Below are 10,245 nucleotides of genomic sequence, written 5' to 3' on the forward strand. Positions count from 1 at the left end.
TTAAGAAGGGAAAAGGTTTAGAACTGGATATGACTAAAAGGATTAAACAATTGTCGAGGACAATCCAAGGTTTACCAAAGATTGGTTACTCAAGGACAATTGGAAGTATAGTGATAATTCTGGAAAGACCATATTGACATAATCTGTAAGGAGGCAACTCTTTTTCAGAAGTGATAGTCAAAATGGAATCTGGAAATGTTTCAAAGTTAGAAATTTCAATCTGTGTAAGATTAAGGAAACTTAATGCAAGAAGGATATTTACAAGGAGTTGATCTCCTTTGGAATACTCTGTAATGATTGTTGCCAAGTCTTTGTGAGTTTGTGCATAATCGTTACAAGAGGATCAATGCATATAAGTTTAGAATCTAACAGATTTTAGTAAATGGCATGAATTTGGAATTCTTGCATTTGCGGTAAGGATTTGGGAGTGTGAAAAGAGAATCATTGAAGTTATGTTCAATTGATCTAGTTCACAAAGTAAAGATCATAGACAAACATAGTATGCATACTTGGTGTATGGCATGACTAGTGTTTAAGAAAACATAGTGTACATGCTTGGAGCATGGGACAACTATTGTTTTAAATTCAAGAATAAAGTTGATAGCTGAAACAGTATACAATGAATAACGTGTAATCATATGGTGATAAATAAAAGGTGTTTTATTTATGTTCAAAGAGTTGATACCATATTGGATTCAATTATTATTGTGTTTCATTTTGCATGTTTTGACTTCCCGAATAAACTGGGTTATTCTTCCGGAATGACTAAGTTATTCAAATCATCCACAGTCGGTCATATGTTGGAAGTAGATATGAATTAAGACTGTCATGGGTTGGCTTGTAGAGGTCTAAGGTGTTGGACAAAGGGCTACAACACTCATGAGTGCTCATAAGTTCTGAGTATTGGATTCAACCCGCGCTCATTGGAATCACTTCATGGATTTTATCACGAGTGATCATGAGACGATAATATCTTATATTCTTCAAACCTAGACATATGAGTTGTTACTATGAGTTGATAGTACATTGATTGCCCGAAAACGCATACGGTAACTTGGTGTTATAAAACGTGCCTTTGTGTATGATTCAACAAGTAGTAGAACAAGCCATATGAGTCGAAGTTTATCCGTTCCTTTTACCTTCGGGATAAAAGCGATATCTGTGGGCCCCTCGATGATTTGATGATGACAAATGGAAGTGCTCGGCCGGGCCAGGACTGATTTGATTTGTTCAATTAGTCAGTCGTCATAAATCGCAAATCGGGAAACAACTAATGGACAGAGAGAATGATTATAATCCATGTCTCAGTCCATATGATATCTAGAATGGAGGAATATATGATCCATTATCTAATGGACAAGTCATTGACAAAGGTCAGAGTTCACCGACAAGGTCAGAGTTCGACAGCGGCTTTAAGAGCTACGATTGCCAGTTAGGTTTGAAGTCATACGCAATAATAGTTTTAGACTTATCCAAGTGGGAGACTGTTGGATTAATGTCTAAGTCCATAACTATATTTGGTATGTACTTGACCCGACCCGGCATGGTCCATTTGGGTTGCACTTCACCGACACAATTCATATGGATAATCTTTTGAGAATAGTATGTTTATGATTAATATTAATATATTATAAGTTCTAATATATTAATATGGAATCATATTATTTAATTAGTATTGATCAAGAATTAATTTATAATTAATTAAGTGATCAAAAGGAACTAATTAAATATGGACTCTTATATATATGGAATGGGCCAAGTTCATTTAGGTTGGGCTAAGCTTTCATGGATAGTCCATGGAGTGTTTAACCCATGGATCCTAGGAAATGAAAGGTCATGGGTATTAGGGTTTAACCCTAATCCTCCATACTATATAACGATGTCTTTGGTTGGTGAAATTGGCACTAGTGTGGATACACTAAAGAAGGGCTAGCCAATTTCACTAGAGAGAACCAAGTAATCATATTCTCTAAAGTATTCCAAGGTGTCTTGGGAATTTGTGATTCCACTTGAGGCTTCCACACTATTGGGGCTAAGCTCTTAAAGCTTGAAGACATCAAGCTACATCAAGAGGTATGTATTCTATCTTGTTACATTCATAGTTTTTGTATGCTAGATTAGGATAATACCTTGGATGTTCTTATTTGCATGTATAATAGAGAAAACATAGATCCAAGGTATTTAGGGTTGCATGTACACTTAGGAAGTGTTAGAATGCTCAGAACCCAACAATATATATATATATATATATATATATATATATATATATATATATATGTATATAGCTTTATGAATTCTTCCTGTTGAATATTTTATTTTAGGCAAAAAAAAAAAAAACAGAAAAGTAATTCTACTTTACCTAATTTATTGATTTAGCCTTGTAAAAATTCTTTCTATAGTGATTGATTCATTATATTTTGATACGTAAATGTCAACTAGAGGAAAAAAGTTCATGTAGAGTACGAAATACATTTATATAGAGATATAAAATCTCTACACATTTTGACTTAAATAAATTAATTTAAAAAATCTCAAAAGGACTCTAATTTCAGTATTTTGACAGTCCCTTATTCTTAAAATTCCTTTGGGTTGTCTTCATTAAGTTGAATCACATTGTGGTCTCAAAATATTTCCTTAACATGGCAATGTGATTTGGACAACTGGAGTCTAAGATGGTATAGGATCCTGTTCTTTTGGGAGTTCCATAAGACAAATATATGGTGGGGTTCGGTAGGTGTATAATAGATTTTTAGAACTTCATCGAGCTAAACCTATAACTAAGTTGATTGTTTGATGTCAAACTTGCTTTTCTTTAAACTTGATTTTGATACTCGCATGTTATGTGTATTTTTCTGTTGATACTCAAGTTGAAAGTTGGTTGTTATACTTAGGTTTGTTCTTTTTGTATCAAGTCCAATTGTAAAAAACATTTGAATTTGTATAAGTCCTTTCCTCATTATAACATCCTACTTTTTGTATCTTTTGAAATTGAAAACCTTGGAAAGCATGTTGTTATTTCTTTTGTAATTGATTGGGTACATTTTTTGTAATTTGTAGGTGACTATTTATATTGTTGCAAAATGAATATGGAAGACATTTAATGATTCAGACCACTATGTGGGTGTAAAACCCCAAATTGCTATGTATCAATTGGATTTACTATTAGGGATGTCAAAAAGTCCCGTGGGACCCCGTTCCAGTGGGGGCCTCATCCCATTTGGGGGATTTGTTTTAAAAATCGGGACCGGGGACGGGGGTGGGGGCAAGGTTAACCCCCGTTTTAATTTCGGGGGCGGGGGCGGGGGTAGGCAATCCCGTCCCGAAATCCCCATGGGGACCCCGTTAATAAATTATACATATATTTACATATATTAATTATATAAATATAATAAACAATAACATGATTTTGAGCTTCCAAAATTCATCAAAAACATGTTTTTAAGTTGTTAGCATAATTTTTAAAAATGTCATAACTTTTTTTATTTTTTTTATTTTTAACATCTAAAATTCTGCTATAAATAATTATTTGTTATCTAAAAAATAGCTTCTTTTAACCTAAATAACAACTTCTTTTAGCAAAAAAAAAAGTAGCCCAAAATCAATCGGGGGCGGGGGCGGGGGTAGGAAGGCTGAACATTCTGGGGGCGGGGGCGGGGGAACGGGGAAATTTCGGGGGCGGGGGCGGGAGATACACTCCCCGTCCCGTTTGCCCCCGTTGACATCCCTATTTACTATGATGGTGCGTAATCCCAATCTAGTGAATGATGCATGATCTAATATGGAATGAGAACACCAGATGAATCTTCAATGCACACTATATTGATGATAGTCTAGTACATAAGATTCAAATTACACTTGGTTTTCTCTCCATTTCTCTCTAGAACACATCCTTAGGTTATGGAGTCACACAAAAACGTCATTTTCTTTTTACAAGGCTAAAATAACACTATATATATACCTAGAACTAATAAAAAAGGCCTAACCCAAAACCCAAACAAGACAACATTAAGCCTAACCGAAATCACATGTGATTTCGGTCCAAACAAGACCAAAACATGGTGTTTTCAGTCATAGACCGGGAACTCTAATAGCTTATGAAAAGCAAAGCATAAACCATAATTTATGACCTCGCAATGTCCCCCATGATTTATAGCTTTAGTTTCTCTTCAATCTTCTCTTTGATCTTGAGTTTCAGCTCTTGCCTTCGATTTCTTCACAACTTCAAGATGAGCATATGAATTTCTACATGAATGACTTCATCTTGAACAATTGGACTTTTCTTCAAAATTGACTTTGAACGCACAATGGGTATAGAGGCTTCTTGTAAAGGTTCTTGAAAATCAGCACTTTCAGCTTTGAAATACTTCAAACAAAATAATTACAGAGAGACCAATTCTTCTGGATCACTTCAGCAAGTTCATAGATAGCAACATATTGATTGAGGGGGCTTCAATGCAATCTGTCACATAACTTCAAGTATAGCTTCACCTTGCTTCTGGGGTTGAAAGATTGAATGTTGAAAACTAATCTTCACTTCTAGTTCCTTTGAATAAATATTCTTCTTCGATCATCACTACAAGAAAAATCATAAATAGCTACGGAAAGTTACTATGGAATCAAAATCCGTTGCTATTTTACTACGGAATATGCTACGAAACGACTTGCCGTAGCTATTTTGCTACATAAATGGTTACGAAATTGCATTATGTAGCTAAATCTTAAATAGCTACGTAAAGTTGTTACGGAATCTAAATTTATAGTTATTGTACTACGCAATATGTTACAAAATGGTTGTTTGTAACTAATTTGCTACGGAAATGGTTACGGAACTTCATTCCGTAGCTAAATCTTGAATAGTTGCTACGGAATTAAAATTCATAACTAGTTTACCACAAATAATGCTACAAATTTTATTGGTTGTAGCTAGTTCTCTATGAAACTTGTTACAAAATCCATTTATGTAGCTAATTGGCTACGAAAAAAAATACGTAGCTAGTTAGCTATGGAATTGGGATCCGTAGCTATTTTGCTAGGAAAAATTGCTACAAAATAAAATTTTGTAGCTAATTTATTATGGAACTAGTTACAAAAAGGTGAATTTGCAAAATAGCTACGAAATTAAAATCCATTGGTATTTGGCTACGGAAAATTCCGTATTCAAGTAGTTACGACATATGTTTCCGTAGCAAAATATATAAGATTATTGAAAAAAAATATATTAAAAGTTCACAATTATCTTTGAAAACTCACCAACAAAAATAAAATATTATTTTTGATATATTTTTTTTTGTTTTTTTTCCTCGAGCAGGTTTCAAGTTGATGAAGAAGGATATAAAATTAGTTGAAAGAAAGGATATAAAATTAGATGAATAAAATAACATTTTGTTATTATCTTAAAGTAGGCACAACTTTTTTTGTTAGTTTAATTTTATAGTATGAAAGGAGAAAAACGTGTATATGTGCGAGATAGGCAGCAGGATAACAAATTCACGAGCATTCTGGATAACAAAACAAACAAGGGTTTGGATTTCTATTGCTTTATTATCCATTTACTATTGTGGTCCAAAAGTTTCAGTAGATGTTGCAAATTGACACGATTCTTTTCATTTTTCTCAATTCGACACATAATTAATAAAACATAATGTACAGTTTATGCAAAACATCACCCAAAAGCTATTTTTTAAACAAAAAAAATATTATAAATAAAAATGCGGAAGCTAGCAAGAAGTTAATATTTTTTGACAATTCACTTCATGAGGAGCCATTTAATTTAATTATTATACTAGTGGTAAATATTTTGCACTTTTTATTAAATATATATAATCTATTTACGAAGGAATACCAACGGTACATTTCACTAAAAAATGTTTAATAGATAAAAGAAAAAGCTAACGAGAATAAAACAATGAGAAGATGCATAAGTAGTGAAAACTATTTGTGAATTTCTAGGAAAATTTCTTAAAACCAAAACAATGTAAACCGAATTGCAATATATGAAAAATGTTTAATATGTATTTTTAATGTTTTATTTTCTTTCTCAAAACAATATTAAGATGATAGAGGAATGTTTAATAGAACCGCATCATACGCATTAAAACAACATTAAAATTTTATATATAATATAAAAAAAATCGACGTACCAATCAATATCATCAGTTTTATTAAGGGCAAATCTTATTAAGGGAAAATGAGCAAATTTTGACCAAAATAAGTCTTCTTTCCCAAATCAGATCAAATTTGTCGCCGATCGCATTCCTCTATCACTTACGCCATTATCGATCAATCGGAGCTCCTCGATCGTCTTCATCCCTATTAGGTAACATTCTTCTCTCTTCTTTTTGTTCCATTTTCTCTTTCTATCATCCAATGACTTGAAGGATATTGATTGAATCCGAGGCGAGTTAATTTCTGTTAACTCTATCAATCCTGATGCTTTTGTACCTTAGTTTTTATCTCTCCTTTGGTATTTTTCTTTTGTGTGTTATCTATATTGAATCTATCGATGTCAAATGTTAAACGATACGGATCTGCATTTTCGTTGATAACATTCAGATTAGGTTTGATGTTGATATCATGCCATGTGATCTGTACTTGATGATGGTTTTACATCGAGAACTTTCATTTGAATTGATCGTAATTTTGGAACTCGCAGTTTCTTTGAATTTGATTGTCAAAAGCATTTAAATTTCCATACAACATGTAGATGCAATTGGAATGAGAATTTTCTAGGTTTAAGATTACCTGACTCTTCTCTGCTTGTTTCTGCTATTCTTCTGTTGTCAACTAATCCAGAGACTTGAAATTCTACTATTGGCATCTCAATTATATGAAATATCTTTATAATCAGCATTCATAATATATCAATTAATGATTTTTCTTGTTGGACAATGCAGGAGCCAGGACCTATTGATTGGGAGTACTACATGAAAGGTATTTCTTTGCCAACAAACAAACATGCATACACTTTTATACCATAGAAATCATTCCATGAGGGTTCTAGTTTTTAATTTGTTTTTCTAACTTTATTTTATACAAAATTCAAAATATTTTATAGATAATTTTGAATTTTTGGGCCTATATCTTGTTTGTGTATTAACACTCTTGTTTAAAATGATTTGAGTAATGGCCTCATTTTAAATGCTATAATGTGCTAATGTGTATACTATCTAGACACCCCTTTTTCCCTTCCTAACATTCCTTTGAACTATGTTATAATGTGCTAAGTTGGTGAAGGGTAAAACGGTCATTTATCATACTCAAATAGTCTTTGTATATGCAAATTTTTTTTTGAAAGAGACTATGTATGCAATATTAATTAAAGGCATGAACTCTTTCAACTTTTTCTTTGTTCTAGGTTCCAATCCAATCAAATCCAATCCAATCAAATTCAATCCAGGTGATAACAAAACTATCAAGTTTAAGCTTTGTGTTTAATTTTTTATACTTACTATGACATTGTAAGTTGTTATTTTCTTTAGTTTTTGTATTTTTAAAAGTAAAAAGTAGGATGTTAAAATAAATAACACAATATGAGGATAATCAACGAAAATATGAGGATGTTCAGCAAAAATATGCGGATGCTCAGAAAAAAAATGTGGAGTTTCAGCAGAAAAATGTGGATGTTCAAGCAAAGTTTGAACAACAACTTGCACAAGCAATGAATGCCATTAACACATTGAGTGAACATGTCAAAACTTTTATTAATCAATGATATAATGTTGTGTATCAAATAATGTTTTACGTTAAATTTGTAGCGACTTTTGATTTTGAAATACGTATATTTTGATGTATTGGATATTTCTTTTAGTTTCTATAGAAATACTTTGTTAGTTTTGGTTTTATATTAATTCTATTTTTGTAAATTAATATAATAAGTCAAATTAAATAAACGAATTTTATAAAAAAAAATGGTATGCAATGATTGTTATGGAATTGACTACAAAAAAGTTGTTACAAAGTTTGTTACAGAACGAATGGCTACGGAATATGTTACAGAATGAATGGTTACGGAATTTGCTATGGAACAATTGGCTACGGAATTTGCTATGGATCAAATGACTACGGAATTTGCTACGGAACAATTAGCTACGAAATTTGCTATGGACCAAATGGCTACGAAATTTGCTACGGAACAAAATAGATACGGAATTTGCTACAGAATTCATTGTTACAGAATTGTGATGGAAGTGTTTTGTAGTTGAAATGCTACGGGTAGACGTCATAGCAACGGCTATAGCAAAATTGCTACGGAATTATAATTTCGTAGTTAAACATTTTGCTACAAGAAATCTTACTATGGAATCTTATTGGCAAATTCCATAGCAACTTCCGTAGTTATTTAGGTTTAGCTACGGAATTACATCTTTTTGCTACGGAATTTTTCCGTAGTTAAATCGAAATTTTCTTGTAGTGCATGGATGCGTCTTGAAAGTAACCATGACAAAAAAAATCCCTGTAGATCAAAGAATCATAAAGACCCTTCTCACCACAGTTGTTCAAGGACCCAACCTTGGCTCAGAAGGAGACTACTCGCAGTATCTATGTGAACACGGAGGAACGCACTGTGATTTGTTGAGTATCGGAGAACTACTCATGGCTATTTTTGATGTTAGCCCTTGCATATCCTCGATCAAAGATCTCAATACAGTTTTTCAAGTTAACAAGTTAACTTGGCCCTTGGCGAGACGTTCAACGATAATCATTCCTTGCGAGGTGCATCGCCCTGGTGCCTAAACTATTGATTCATTTCCTGCGAAGAATGTATCCGAGAATACATTTGAGTCTCAGCATTTTTTCATGACAAAGAGATTGTCAAGACCTAACAAGATCAATTTGACAATCTGTACAGTTTCAGACTTTCAATTCCTTAAGTATGACAGTTCTTGGGTAAAGACAAGTGACAAGACCAGTTTTGACAATTTGTATAGTTTCAAACTTCTAATTCCTTAAATACAACAGTTCTTAGATAGATACAGCCTAACTGACAGTTTGTACAGTTGCAAGCCTTTAATTCCTTGTGAAAGTAGTGTGAAGTGTAATAACTGTCAATTCCTTTCCAAATTTCTTGTCCTTGCTCAGAAAATCCCGATACAATCTCCTTGAGTCTCTTCTTCTGATACAGTTTCCTTGAGTATCTTCTTCTTTTAAATTTGCGTTTTAAAAAAAATGAATTTTTGAGATAAAAAATAAAAGTAAAACTAAACTTCGCACATAATAAAATAACTAAGAATAAAAACAAAATTTAAAATACGCTCAAAAACAGTAAAAATATTTTTGTATTTTTGAATTTTATGATTTTTGTTTTGTTTTAATTCTCCCCCTAAATTTGTGCATAGAAGAAAAATATTAACTAACTTAACAAAAACAATAATAAAATAAAATAAAACAAACACATTTTAACACCAATATTGTGGCCCACTTAAACATAACAGATATTTGCAAGTTGGACATATTATAAGTGACAAGACATTGCAATTATATTCCTAAATAGACCATTTAGCTGATGACGACCAATGATATTGTTGTCCACTTAAATTCAGTAGCGAGATCTATAGTCAACCTTTAGTCATAGACCAATTCAAATTTAAGCGCACTAGAATGTGTTCCCTACTTCACAACATACCCTAGTAATCAAGGAATTCCAAAGAACTCTTTACTTTAGGTGAGTGCTCAATTATTTGAGACAAAAGATGGATATAAAGATGCATATGTTGTATCCTAGGTCGGATCACTTCCAATCACGCAGAGGGATAACATATGAGTAACATAGATAGAGGGATAAAGAGATAGAAAGGTACATTTTCTGTATCCCAGGTCGAATTTCTTCCAATCATGGAAAGGGGACAACATATGGCTGGCATAGAGGATAAGAAAGAAAAACTATTTCACACTGACCTACTTTATCAGAACCCTCCAGTCATCCTATCAGCACCAGAATTAAGGACATAAGTCCGTACATCAAAGAAATTTTGAGCCACGACTCTAGATAATTAATTTTAATGTAAATTTGCAGGCTATGTCTTTTATTTCACTGCTCAATCTATCCAAGTGTCGTATGTTCAGTCCAAATGTAACTATCTAAGTCCAGATGAGTTAACACTGTCAAGTCCTTTCATTGTCAACAATGTCTAGTTCTTTCATTTTGAATCCTTCGTGCCTACCAACACATTGAACACAGAGTCTAAGCAATTCAGCTTCAGTGCATTACACGAATTTTAGATTGCCCTTTAACACTAAACTTCATAT

The 10,245-nt window shown here is 32.7% G+C and overlaps 1 long non-coding RNA gene across 1 annotated transcript; it reads left to right on the top strand.

The window, feature by feature from the left end:
- The first annotated feature begins 6,182 nt into the window (after positions 1–6,182).
- On the top strand, positions 6,183–7,745 carry LOC122197982 (uncharacterized). Its single transcript, XR_006191904.1, has 3 exons — positions 6,183–6,316; positions 6,894–6,930; positions 7,355–7,745. It is a non-coding gene; the product is annotated as an uncharacterized LOC122197982 (long non-coding RNA).
- The last annotated feature ends 2,500 nt before the right edge of the window (positions 7,746–10,245 follow it).

The sequence above is a fragment of the Lactuca sativa genome, chromosome 1, assembly GCF_002870075.4.
Source record: "Lactuca sativa cultivar Salinas chromosome 1, Lsat_Salinas_v11, whole genome shotgun sequence".
Lineage (NCBI taxonomy): Eukaryota > Viridiplantae > Streptophyta > Magnoliopsida > Asterales > Asteraceae > Lactuca > Lactuca sativa.